Source organism: Equus caballus, chromosome 29 (assembly GCF_041296265.1).
Source record: "Equus caballus isolate H_3958 breed thoroughbred chromosome 29, TB-T2T, whole genome shotgun sequence".
NCBI lineage: Eukaryota > Metazoa > Chordata > Mammalia > Perissodactyla > Equidae > Equus > Equus caballus.
Window position 1 is genome coordinate 40,353,007 of NC_091712.1, and position 14,735 is coordinate 40,367,741.

Sequence of the window (14,735 nt, forward strand, 5' to 3'; positions counted from 1 at the left end):
TTATAAAACGTTTTTATTTTTGAGTAAGTCTATGGAAAAGACAGAAATCTATCTTTAGTTAAAATAACTTCCTATGGTCAAAAAGACTGAGGTCACTCTACTAAGTTTTTTTTTACTATTTTCATTGTCACTTTGATTGAATGGATAACTAAGGATTGTCTCCTATTTGATCAAGTGTTTTGAAACTTTTTGATATTTTTGACAAACTTCCCGCAGAATTAGTCTTTCTTTTGACTTAAAAGGAACTTTGAGAATTATGAATTGGCCCTGGGACTTCTCAAATAATTTGTTCTGTCATTCTATGAAGAGAAAAATATTAAATTAATTAGGTTTATTTGGTATATTAAATTACATGGGAAGCATTGTCCAACAGATGATGATAAACCTTATGTTATATTGTGTGAGTAAATGTTATTAGTAATTTTTTTTAGGAAGATTAGCACTGAGCTAACATCTGCTGCCAATCCTCCTCTTTTTTCTGAAGAAGACTGGCCCTGAGCTAACATCTGTGCCCATCTTCCTCTCCTTTATATGTGGGACGCCTGCCACAGCATGGCTTGACAAGTGCTGCCATGTCTGCACCCAGGATCCAAACTGGCGAACACTGGGCCACCAAAGAGGAACGTAACTTAATCACTTTGCCACCCAGACAGCCCCTAATAAATGTTTTTTAAATTCTATAACATCCCAAAATTTCTAATCAGTCCAAGTTTTTACTCACAATTCTAATTATTTTCTCATTGTGCTGCATATCACAGAAATAGGCATGTATCTTTGCCAATTGCCATTTTTAAGTGTTTGTTATTTACAAACAGTTATTCACTTGGTGGTTTTGCAAACACATTTCATCTTCAGAGAGACTCGTGGAAATCACTGTAATACTTGTCTTTAAAATACAGGTTTCTGATAAACTTTCAGATTACAAAACTGAGTAAGGTAAGAAATTATAGAACTGTAATGGAGAAACTGATGGCTTTATAAAACTACTAACAAAATATGACACATTGATTACATAGGATTAATTAAATCGATGAGGTTGATTTTAATTTTTATTACATTTCATTTAAAATATTTCTGAATTTTTAATATTGTGTTTTTCCAGGTTTAAGGAAACTTTTTCTGTTTTATCTTAAGCTACTACAACTTATGGCAATTTGTAAGCAGAATTGAAGCATTTTTGTTCTTCTCCCTACTGCATCCCTCTATAATTTGGAAATTCTAGATGAGTGTTCTTATTACCATGGCAATATAGTTATTTGTGTGAGTTCAATAATAAACTTTTCAACTTATAGCAGGACACCATTGGAAACACTACTTGTATTGCCAAGGCTTTGACTGGGATGTCATATGAGAGAACCATACTTAGGTTAGGATATGACCATACGGCTTTAAGGAACAAGGATTGACTTTATGGAACAAATGAAACCACCTGAAAATATTGGCCTCATACCTTGCTTACAGAGTTCACAGCAACCAAATCGGGTGAATAAAGAAGATCATTTCACTGGCAGGAGCAAGAGCCTCAGGATAAGGTGAAGACCTCGAAAAGAGAGGAATTCTCCCAAATCTGTAGGTATTGCAGACAGAGTCTGATGACAAGTCCTTGGCTTGTCTTCCCTGGCCTCCAGAAGCCTTTAAAGTTGAATCCGAGATTCCTTTAAAAAGTTCTAGCAATGCAGATTTAAAAGAACATGTAGGATCAATTGCTAATCTTGCTATAAATATGTAAATAATAGGGGCTGGCCCCGTGGCCGAGTGGTTAAGTTTGCGCACTCTGCTGCAGGCGGCCCAGTGTTTCGTTGGTTCGAATCCTGGGCGCGGACATGGCACTGCTCATCAAACCACGCTGAGGCAGAGTCCCGCATGCCACAACTAGAAGAACCCACAACGAAGAATACACAACTATGTACCGGGGGGCTTTGGGGAGAAAAAGGAAAAAATAAAATCTTTAAAAAAAAAAATAAATAAATATGTAAATAATTGAGACAACTTTATTGAAACTAGACTTATTTGATAAACCAATGAGTCTTAATTTGGCTATTTTTGGCAAAAATGAGAGTAATTTTAGAGAGAAAAATTTTGTCTCAATAGAAAGTACAATTCACATTTGTTAATGTTGGATTCTGATTGCGTTAATTGTCTGTCAGGTTATGTTTTCTATCTAAACTAGAACAAATTCTGAATTCCTATAGTTTCCTCAAATAACCGGTCCAAATGTATGTTTTCAATTTTTTCCATTCTTTGCACTTGGAATCCTTGAGAACTGGGACAATTCTTTTCACTGAAGCCCTACAAACTGAAGCTGGACAGCTAGGTGTAAACTGAATAGACAGCACCATGATAGCCCACATTTGGACAAGCTTCATGCCTGTTGCTGTAAATTCTCCTGTTTAAATTCATAGTTTCATGCTTACTCAAAGTAGGCCTAACTTTGGGAGACCCTTCTTACGTTTTAAAGGTGATCAACAGAAGACCTGGAGTAAATTCTGAATGGACAAATAAAACCCTGATAGATTGGAAGTTACATTCAGAAGATGGTCTCCTAAAGATAAAGAATGAATCACTCCCAGGTTCTTACCTTAGTTGTTGGACTATTAGCAAGCTACTTGGCTCCATCTTATTTCACTTGAGGTTCACGGATGGCAGGGGAGCTGAATAATTAGAGGGCTGACTTCAGAAGAAAATTCAACAGGTGAAATTCAAATAACATGTCAAATCAGATAGGGAGCAGGGAAGGCCAGGCTGTGGAATACCAACCAGTATATCCTTGATCTCAGTGTCATCAATTTGTGGTCGCTAAAATTCAGATCATTAGGCAAATCCCAATTTGAGGTAGTCACTGGGGTCACCCCATTCTGGACAACCTCCTCAGGGATTGTGAATGATCCTTGGAACTTCTATCCTTGTGGCTCTCAGTAGGGTCACTACATGTGGGTGCAGGAGATCCACCGTGAGAAGAGAGGGGCTACACCTGGATGTTGGGATATATATATAACGAATCCACTGCATGTGTAAATCTCTTTGTTTAGTATTGTCAGCCTGATATTAAATCTTTCATTTATGCACGTGATTGTATTTTCATAAATTTTCATCCATAATTTAAGTTTGAAATTTTGATTACACGAGCCTTTTGCCTCCTTGGTTGAGTTATCCCTAAGTATCTTATTCCTTTTCATGCTGTAGTAAATGGAATTTTCTTTTTTAATTTCCCTCTAATATTGTTCATTGTTAGTGTATAGAAATGTCATTGAAGGGCTGGTCCAGTGGCCAAGTCGTTAAGTTCATATGCTCCTCTTTGGTGTCCTGGGGTTTCGCTGGTTCATATCCTGGGAGTGAACATTGCACCGCTCGTCAGGCCATGTTGAGGTGGCATCTGAAATGCCACAACTAGAAAGACCCACAACTGAAATATACAACTATATACTGGAGGAATTTGGGAAGAAAAAGCAATAAAAAAAAAGGATTGGCAACAGTTGTTAGCTCAGGTGCCAATCTTTAAAAAAAAAAGTCCTGGCTCTTTCCCCACCCATGAATATCCTAAATAAATAAATAAATAAATAAATAAAAGAAATGTCATTGATTGTGTTGATTTTGTAATTTGCACCTTTGTTGAAATTCTTTGTTAGTTCCAAATTTTGTTGTTTGATCTTTAGGGTTTTCTATATATAAGATGATATCATTTTAGAACAGAGATAATTTTATTTCTTCCTTCCCATTTTAGGTGACATTATTTCTTGTTGTTGTCTTATTTCTATAACTACAACTTCTAATACAATGTTGATTTTGAGTGTCAAAAGCAGGCAAGTGTTTCCCATTATTAATATTAAGGGGAAATGTTTTCAGTCTTTCAACTTCAACTTACTGTTAGTTGTAGGTTTTATATATATGGGCATTGTTATGTTGAGGAAGAATTTTCTCTGTCTAGATGTTTTTGTGTTTTTGATCACAAAAGGGTGTTGAGTTTTGTCAACTGCTGTTTCCGCATAAACTGAGATAATCATGTGGTTTTTCCTTCATCCTGTTAAGATGGTGTATTACATATACTAATTTTTTCATGTTGAACAATCCTTGCATTTCAGGAGTGAATCCTACTGGGTCATGGTGTAAAATCTTAGCATGCTCTTGAATTCAGTTTTCTAGTTTTCTTTTTTTTTGAGAATTTCTGTTCTCAAACTATATGGAAGACCTGTCTTCAGTTGATTTCTCATAGCATCTTTGTCTGGCTTAGTACCAAGGTAATGTGAAACTCATGGAATGAGTTAGGAAGTGTTCTCTCCTCTTCAGTTTTTTGCAAGAGTCAAGGATGATTGTTGTTAATTCTGCCTTAAAGTCTTAGTAGAATTCGCTAGTGAAGTAATCTGATCCTGGGATTGTCTTTATTTTATTTTTTAATTACTGATTCAACGTCCTTAATAGTTATAGGTCTACTCAGTTTTCATATTCCTTCAGGATTCATTCTTTTATTTATGTGTTTCTTGGAATTTAGAATTTCTTCAGAATTTCTCAATTTGTTGGCATACAATTGTCCCAGTAGTCTCCTTTCTATTTCCTTATTGATCTTCTGTCTTTTTCTAATCCATGATTGAAAGCAGGGTATTCAAGTTCCAAACTAGTTTTGTGGTGTTGTCTATTTCTCCCATTTAATTCTGTCAAGGTGAATTTCAATATTGTGGAATTCTGATGTTTGGTACTTACATGTTTACAGTTATTCTATATTCTTGGTGGATTGACTCTTTTATCTAAATATAATACCCTTTTTTATTGCTTGTCACAGTTTTTGTCTTCATTTTTCTTATCTGTTACTGGGTCAGCACACAAGCTCTCTTTTGGTTACTATATATATAGAATATCTTTTAGCATCTTATGCTTTCAAACTATTTGTATCCTTAGATGCACAGCAAGACTCTCATAGACAGCATAGACTTGATCCTGTTTTTTTAATCCGTTCTACCAATCTGTATCTTTTGTTTGGTGGAGTTTATTCACATTTAAAGGAATTAGTAATCAGGAAATATATATGTATTTTTGTATACAACTTAGCACCTTTATTTACTCTATACTTCCTTCATTTGTGTTTAGATATTTTTTGGTAGACACATATATTGATGTCCTTTACATTCTCAATTGTGCATATGTTATTGTAATTTTTTATGGTGAAGATGGGGATTACAGATAATATTGTAAAGTTATAATAATCTATTTTTTTTAAAGATTGGCACCTGAGCTACCAACTGTTGCCAATCTACTTCGCTTTTTTCTGCTTTTTCTCCCCAATTCCCCCCAGTGCATAGTTGTATATTTTAGTTATGGGTCTTTCTAGATGTGGCATGTGGGACAACACCTCAGAATGGCCTAATTAGCAGTGCCATGTCCGGGCCCAGGATACAAACTGGTGAAACCCTGGGCCACTAAAGCAGAGCATGTGAACTTAATCACTCAGCCACAGGGCTGGTCCCTAATAATCTATTTTGAATTGATATCAATTTAACTGCAGTGCCATAAAAAAACTTTATTCCTATAAAGCTCTGTTCCCTTCTCCCTGTTAATGTTACTGATGTCACCAATTTCATCTTTATACATTGTGTACATATTAATATAGAGAAATTATTTTCATGTATTCATCTTTTAAATATTATACAAATGAAGAAATAGAATTATAAACCAAAATTACAAAAGTACATGATTTTATATCTGCCCATATATTTACCTTTACTGGAGGTCTTTCTATGTCTTCAGATGGCTTTGAACTGTCTAGTGTCCTTTCATTTGAATCTGAAAGACTCCTTTTACATTTCCTGTATGGCAGTTCTAATGGTAATCAATTCTTTCAGCCTTTGTTTGTCTAAGACTATCTAATTACTCCCTCATTTTTGAAGGACATTTTTACCGGATATAGATTTCTTAATATACAGTTATTTTTTCTTTCAGCACTTTAGACATATCATCCCACTGGCTTATGTCCTCCGTGGTTTCTGATGAGAAAGGTGTTGATAGTTTTATCCAGGATCACTTGTACCTGATGGCTCATGTTTCCTTTGCTGCTTCAAGATAGTCTGCTGTCTTTGTTTTTCAACAGTTTGAATATAGTGCATGTTTGTGTTACATGAGGTAACTACTCCCATGTTTACTTCTTAGAATTGCTTCATGTCTGAAACCTTAACTTTAACACATCCCACTCCAGTCAATTCTCTTACTCTGCAGGTTCTAATACACCGCAATCCATCAGGTTCTTGATCCATCATGAATTGTAGTTATGGAGTCTGCTTTTCTCCATTTTCATCCTTTCAGCTCCCATAGAAGTTTACACATTCAAACTAGTTTAAATAATAAATTAAACTGAAATTAAATCAGACTCCACTCATTCTTTCCACATCTCTGCTTTAAACAGATTTGCTGCTAGGTGAGGCCTCGGCTTTTCTACCTCTTAGTGTGTCCTTGTACCAGTCATACAGAATAAATGTTTCTACAAGAAAGACAATGACTCTGCTTTTATTAATATGGACCCTTTTATCTGAAGCTAAGTCCCCACACCCACTGGAGATTCTTATGTGTTTGACTGTAGCAAATCAGAAGTATCTTTATGTTTTAATGGCTAACCAAGCAGTTCTAAGTCTGGTCAAGGTCTGAAATGTCTAATCTAAAGAACATCAGGATCTGCCTGTTATTGCAGTAGTCAATGTTTTTGCCTTCCCAACACCCACTGTACTCAAAATGGTTTGTTTAGGTAACTCATGTTAAATCCATTGCCCTTGACATGTGCACATGTAGTCACCTTGGGAAGAGGACTGTGACCCAATCCTGACCAATAGCAAATGACACGAACTGTGCTGGGGTGGGGTTGTAAGAGAGCTTACCTCACTTCTTAAAACAAGTGGCCCCTCTCCTTTGAATGGATATGTCCTGTTGAGATGTGATGACTGAAATTGCTACACCGTCTTCACTCAACCCAAGGATGATGCCAACGCACAGAATAAGGAAGAACCAAGACAATATCAGAGAAGATATCTACCTCCCCCACTGACCCAGACCTGGCCCTTCTTCTTGACTTCTTGTTATGGGTGTAACACATTCGTGGGGGAGCTTAAAGCAATTTTAGATACAGGTTTTTAACTTGGTTATATATTAACCATATCAGCCAAATAAGTTAATAATTTTCTCTTTATAACTCTGTGGACTAGGCCAGGAGTTTCTAGCCAGGAGTTTCACAATCTGTGGAAATTGCTGATTCATCCTCTGAGAGCAGGATCCCCACAGTTTTCTAAGGGTTTCACAATAGTACTGGTTGATTTTAAAATTAAAAAATGATGCAGTGGAAGGAGTGATTTCTAAAAGAGCCTCAGTTTTTCCTTCAATTGTCTTTAAGGCACATTGAGGACACATTTTGTTCTTCAGACAGAGCCCTCCTGACAACATACTGATTGAGGTGGATTTTATTTCAAATTCCATGAGTTATGAATTTCAACAAACACCATGCTTCAAACTTCATAAATATCTCCTTAGACATCTCTGTTTTTCCCCAAATTCCTCCATATCAACAGAACATCTTATCCTATCTCCACCCTCCCTCCTTCCATCCCTCCTCCCATCTCCTGCCTTTTCTGGATTTGGCTTATACAGTCCCTCAAGTCCCCACTCCACACCAATAACCCTAATTAATTTCATATTTTCTCTTTATAGAATGAAAGAACAAATTTCTTACAAGTTCTAGTGCAGACTGGAAATTCTCAAAGTTCCTTTTTAAGTCAAAAGAAATACTTTAATTTGGGGGTAAGTGTGTCAAAAATATCAAACGCTTTTAAAACACTTGGTCAAATAGGAAACAAGGCTTAATTATCCATTGAATCAAAGTAGGAACAGAAACAGCCAAATAAAAATCTTACTGGAGAGACCTCAGTCTTTTTGAACACAGGAAACTATTTTACTAAACACAGATTTTCTGTCTTTTAGATAGACTTTCTCAAAAAGAGGGGAAAAAAACTTTTATAACATCTTTATCAAGAGCAGACCAAAGGTTCAAGAAAATAATCTATTTAATTGAGAGAAAGGCAAATTCTAATTTTACATCAGATAACATTTGATATTGAAACATTTATTTAGCTAAATTCGCTTCAATATTATCCAACTAGATCATGCATAAAACTCCTCAGGGTTTTACTTCTACAAAACTTTTGTCATTTAATTTTTACATTAAGAATTTGTCTCATGCTTTCTTTCCTTTTTTATTTCCTAGTGCTTTAGGACAAATTTATATTTCTTAACAAAACAAACAAAATTAACTCTATTTTTTATACCTTCTTTATTTAAAACATGTATTTTGCTATCTTGTATACACACATTCTGGATGCAATTAAAAACTCTGCTTATATTACCAAGGCCTTGATTTGAATGTCATGTGAGAGAAACATGCATAGACTCAGATATTACCATACAGCTTTGTGGTACAACAATTTATGTTATGGAACAAGTAAAGGCACTTGGAAATAGTGGTCTGGTGCCTTGCTTATAGGATTCCCAGAAGCCTTACCAGGTGAATAAAGAAGGTCACTTTCAGGGCAGATTCAAAAACCTCAGAGTATTTTGGGGACCTTGAAAAGAGAAGAATTGACCCAAATTGATAGTAGTTTCCAGCAGAGTCTGATGACAAGTCCTTGGCTTGGCTTTCCTGACCATGAGAGGCCTTTAAAGTTCAGTCTGAGATTCCTTATAAAAAGTTCCATCAAAGCAAATTTAAAAGAGCCTATATGATCAATTCTTATTCTTGTTGTGCTTATGTAAATAATTGGCCCAAGTTTATTGAAATTAGACATTTTGCAAACCCATTCCTCTTAATTTTGCTATTTCTGGAAAAAATGAGGGTGATTTTAGAGAGAAAAAATATGTTTCATTAGAAAGTATACTACACAGTTGTGGATGTTGGATGCAGGTTCTGTTAATTGTGTCTGAGTTTTTTGTTTTCTATATGTAAACTGGACTGGACACTGACTTCTTCAGGCATCCTCAAATACCTGCTCCAACTTAATGTTTTCAATTTGTTCCATCCTTTTCATTTGGAATCATTGAGAACTGGGACCACCTTTTTCCCTGAAGGCTTGCAAAGTGAAGCTGGACAGCTTGCTGTAAACTGAAGACAGAACATCTTGACAGCCCATGTTTGGACACTCTTCATGCCTGTTTCTGTAAATGCTGCTTATTAAATACCTGGTTTCTTGCTTACACACTATAGGCCTAATTTTGGTAGACACTTCCTACATTCTAAAGATGTCCAAAAGACCTGGAGGGAATTCTGAATGGACAAATGAACCTCTATTAGACCACAAGTTGCTGTTCATAAGTCTCCTAAAGATAAGTAACAAGTGGCTCCTTGGTTCTTACCTTACTTGTTGGACTATTAGACAGCAGGCTACTTGGCTACGTCCTATTTCAGCTGAGGTTCTAGGTAATAACCTTGATTGGTTCACAGGCCTCTTGTCCTCGATTCCCCAAAGATTAAGGTCTATTATGGAGAAGATACTCAAATTTTGGCTGTGCATTTTGTTAATCTTTGTTGTCACCTGTATAATCATAATATGTGGGCATAAGTGTTGTTCCAAAGCCATCATCAGAGGAGTAAAATTTTAGTCATGCAAAGCATATCTCACTCTCCCAAACGGAACCCAAAAGTATTTAAAAATAAATGTGAAAGAATTTCATTACTCTTACCCTGATCTTCACCCTTTTAGAGCAGGAAGTAGTTAGCATGGTCTTCATCCAGATTCCCTGAAATTGACGAATGAGTATAAGACAGTGGGGATTTAAACTGAGAAGGAAGGAACTAAAATCTTCCCTAGAGTGAAACCTTTGAGATGAGCTTTGTTAACAGCGGCTGAGAATACTCAGTATAATCAACTGTTGTTTAGAACTAACCAGGTATTTCTGTCTCTCCTTAGTATACGATCCAGCTGTTTTTTCTCATGAATTCAAGCTGCAGACATCAAGATTCAGCCTCACAAGGCAAAACACACACTGAAGATGAAAACAAACCAGGAAAGTTCCAGATAGTCAAGAGAAGAGTAATTCCATTTTCAAGGTCAAATACAGGCTGGTGAGAAGGCATCGACCAGCAAGGACATATGCTCCTCCACCCCTTCTCAAAACTTCAGCACACACTCCCCCTCTCAAAACTCAAACCCCAGATAAAACCCCTGCTTTTTTCCCTTCAAGGAAGTGGTTTTGAGTTTTAACTTCCATGACCTCATCGGGTGTCCTTTCAATAGTACACCTGTTTCAATACCACAATCCTGGCATTCCAGTAATTGGACCTCCTGTGAATCAGGTAAAGGAAACTCTATGTTCAGTGAAACATTACATGGAATGGAGCTTACAGGCTACTGGTGGCATTCCACTGGCCTCAAGCACATCCCTGACCAGGATTGGACAGAGGGCGCTGCTCAGTTGGCAGGGTTGAAACCTCTCCACTTGGGCCTCCTAAAATGCCCTGAAGACAGACATACTTGAAGTTCATGTTTTTAGTTATTCATGGGCAACTGCTAATGCTCTTGCAACATGGCCTGGGAAATGTAAAAAGGATAATTTTTTAACACAAGGGAAACCTCTTTGAGCAGTCCACATTTGGCAGGCTATGGTGGATTTTCTCCTCTCATTTGGATTACCCGTGTCTTGATTGTCACCCTGTATGACTGCTACAAGGATAGACCAAGATGAGAAAGAAAAAGGAGGCCTCATGCAGAAGTAAATCTGTTTAAAGGAGAAATGTAGGAAGAATGAGTGGAGTCTGATTTGACTTCAGTTCAGTTTCTTACTTAACCTAATCTGATACGTAAACTTCTATGGGAACTGAAAGGATGAAAAGGAGAAAAAAAAGACTTAGTGATTAAGACTGTCCATGAATCAATGACTTGTTGGATTGAGGTGTAGTAGAAGCTGCAGAGTAAGAGAAGTGATCAGAGTGGAATGTGTTAAAATTAAGATTTCAGAGATGAAGCAGTTCTAAGAAGTAAATGTGGTAGTAGTTACCTTGTGCAGTGTAGGTACAAGTAGAAACTCTCAGGCTGAGGACACCAAAACACTGAGAAGTTTGAGTTGCGTACATGAACAGGGATGATGTCAACGTAGCCTGGAAGGAATTATAAACTTTATAAATTTATAAACATTATACAGATAATGAAGGGAGTGTATGGAGAAGTGGGTTAGTAGAGTCACATTGATGTCAGCCATAGAAGAACAGTCACATGCTTCTCTCTTTACAGGTAATTTAATATGCCCAATGCAATGGGCTCTTGTATGAAGATTTCCTGTTCTAAGCTTTGCCCCAGATATATTACATTCTGAGTATTACATTCTGAATAACCATAGGAAGGAGGCACTTGTTGGGATGAGGTCCAAGTCTTACCAATTCAGAACACAACAAAGCACCTTATCTCTGGTGTTTAGGGGTTGGGTAGGGGGGCTTTGCTTAATTGGTTGAAGTTGTGTGTCTCCGACCTTGGAACTGGCAAGAATGGCAAACCAGCTTCCCACTAGTCCCTGCAAAGCCATATCTTTTCTCTTTCACAGGTTGTAGTTCAAGGAACTGACCTTATTTCGTCATCTTCAACAAAGCTCTAATCAGAAATTCCACCTCTTCTATTCAATTAGAAATTATATCTAATACTATTCTACTCTAATTCTTGCATACAGTCAACTAATATTCATTATTTTTAAGGCAGTCCTAAAATATGCTCTTGTCTATATTTAATATTGGAAACACTTATCAATATTGCTAAGGAGGAACAAATCTGTTCTACCCACACTATAATTTCTCAAAAAATAAAGAGAACAGAAACTTTGATCTTTCCTTCTTTTCAGAAATTAAAAGAACAGCCACCAACTCTTCCAAACACATGGAAAATGCACCAAGATTTATGTCTGTGAAAGCATAGAGAATGATAGCAACAATTTTAATATTAATCCAGACATATTTAATATGTTTATCAAAATGATAATAAGTATAGTGTTCCTCATCCCAACCAGTGCTTCCTTCCTACGTGTATTCAGAAGCTAATGCTCAGAATGCAGTGTGACTGGAGCAAAGTTTTGAAAAGGGAATTGTTAGAAAAAACGCCATTGCATAGGGGGATGTTGAGTTATTTAAAACGGAGAAACAGGAAACCTAAAATTGCTACTAGCAACACTATAATTACCCTTGAGTTTGTCTGGAGATTCAAATTTAACAGCATTCTATAGGAAACCTGCCACTTGAATGAATGGCTTAAATGGGACCGATGGCAGGGGATGTGAATAATGAGGGGTGAATGATGGAGAAAATTCCGCAGGTGAAATTCAAATAACATCCACAACGAGAGGGTACAGGGAGGTCAGGCTGTGGAATATCCACCAGTATATTCTTGATCTCCATGTCCTCAATTGGTGGTCTATATAGTTGCGATCATTCTCATGATCCCAAATTTGAGGTAGTCACTGGGGCCACCCTATTCTGGACACCTCCTAACTGATTGTGGAAGATCCTTGGGACTTCTAACCTCATGGCTCTTTATAGGGTCATTACATGTAGTGCAGAAGATCATCTGTGAGAAGAAAGGAGCTATACCTCGCTGTTTGGATACATATAAAGAATCTTTTGAATGTATACATCACTTTGATTTGTGTTCCCATCCTAATATTGTCTTTCATTTATGAACATGATTTTATTTTCATATATTTGTGAATTTTTAATTCTCAAACAATATGGAATATTTGTCTTTAGTTGGTTTCTTATAGTGTCTTTGTCTGTCTTTGTATCAAGGTCATGCTGGCCTCATAGAATGAATTAGGAAGTAGTCTTTGCTCTTCAGTTTTCTGCAGAAGTTAAGAACGGTTGTTCATTCTTCCCTAAATGCTTGGTGGAATTCACTACTGAAGCAATCTGGTCCTGGGCATTTATTTGTTGAGACATTTTGGTTACTGATTCAACCTCCTTAAAAGTTATAGTCTACTCATGTTTAATATTCCTTCATGATTCAGTCTTTGTAGGTTACGTGTGTCTAGGAATTTTCCATTTCACTAGGATTCCTCCTTTTTTCTGGTTCACAATTATTCTTAGTACTTTACTTTTCATTTCCTTATTGATTTTCTGTCTAGATGTTTTATCCATTATTGAAAGTGTGATAATAAAGGTTCCAACTAGTTTTGTGTTGGCATCTGTTTCTCCCTTCAATTCGGTCAATGTGGGTTTCATGTATTTTGGAGGTTAGATGTTTGGTACATTTACATTTATAATTGTTCTATATTCTTGGTGGACAGGCCCTTTTATCCATACATAATATCCTTTTTGTTTCTTGTCACCATTTGTCTTAATTTTTTTTTTTATCTGTTACTGGTATAGCCATGCCAGCTCTCTTTGGTTACCATAAATGTAGACTATGTTTCACCATCTTTCCCTTTAAAACTAGTTGTGTCCGTAGATCCAAAGTGAGTCAATTATAGAAACCATATACTTGATTCTGTTTTTTGAAATCCATTCTGCCATCTCTTCCTTTTGATTGGGGGAGTTTATTACATTAAAGGATTATTGATAGGGAAGACTTAGATTTTTATTTTTTTATATATGACTTAAGTCTCTTATTTCCTCCATTACTACCTTCCTTGGCATTTAGAGCATTTTTGTTTGGATGACATGTTTTGATGTCCTTCTTATTTTCAGTTGTGTATATTTTATTGGTATTTCCTTTGTTGTTACCATGGGGATTACAGATAACTTTGTAAAGCTATACCAATCTATTTTGAATTGAGGCCAAATTAACTGCAATGCCATACAAAATCTCTACTCCTAAAGCTCCATTTACCTCTCTCAATTTATGTTATTGATGTCTCTAATTTCATCTTCATACATTGTGTACATTTTAACATAGATGCATAATTAGTTTTATGCATTCGTCTTCTAAATCTTGTGGAAATGAAAAAGTAGAGGTACAAACCAAAAGTCCGAAAGTAGATGGTTTTATGTTTGCCCACATGTTTACCTTTGACTGAGGTATTTATATCTCCATACAGCTTTGAGATATTGTGTAGTTTCCTTTCATTTGAACATGAATGACTCCCTTTACATTTCTTGTCAGTTCCAAGGGTAATAAATTCTATCAGCTTTTGTTTATCTGAGATCGTCTTCATTAACCTCTCATTTTTTAAAGACGTTTATACCTGATATAGAATTGTTGGTTGACAGGTAGGTTATTTCTGTTATAGCACTTTTAATACATCATCTCACTAACTTATGTCCTTATGGTTTCTGATGAGAAATCTGTTGATAATGTTATCCAGGATCCCTTGTACTTACTGAGTCCTACTTCCTTTGCTGCTTCAAGATAGTCTCTTGTCTTTGTTTTTCAATGGTTTGAATATAACATTTGTGGGGGTGGATATCTTTGAGTTTATTCTACTGATAATTCTTTGAATTTCTTGGATTTGTTGATTACTCATGTCTTACATCCAGTTTAGGGAGTGTTTGTTCATTATTTCTTCAAATAATCTCCGTGCCATTCTCTCTCTCTTCTTTTGGGGCTCTGATAATGCATATATTAGTCCTCTAGATGGTGTCCTACAACTCCTTTAGGGTCTGTTCACATTTCCCTATTTTTTTCTTTCTGTTCCTTAGGCTCCATAATTTCCATATATTTTTTGATATTATCATTTTATTAATATATGCTTTACCTGATTTCCGTTGGTTTATTTTCAAATGTTTGCTTTAGCAATTTTGGCAT

General features: G+C 36.1%; 1 protein-coding gene across 2 annotated transcripts in view; it reads left to right on the forward strand.

Annotated features, from left to right (window-relative positions):
- LOC100070591 (aldo-keto reductase family 1 member C23) overlaps positions 1-13,169 on the forward strand; it is a 53,410-nt gene extending 40,241 nt beyond the window's left edge. The window contains exon 12 of one of the 2 annotated variants that reach the window (XR_011433940.1): positions 9,224-10,042. The gene's annotated coding sequence lies outside the window, so the exon portion shown is untranslated. Of the gene's footprint in view, positions 1-9,223 lie in introns of both variants that reach the window. The other variant, XR_011433941.1, reaches the window with a different exon arrangement.
- Positions 13,170-14,735: the final 1,566 nt, after the last annotated feature.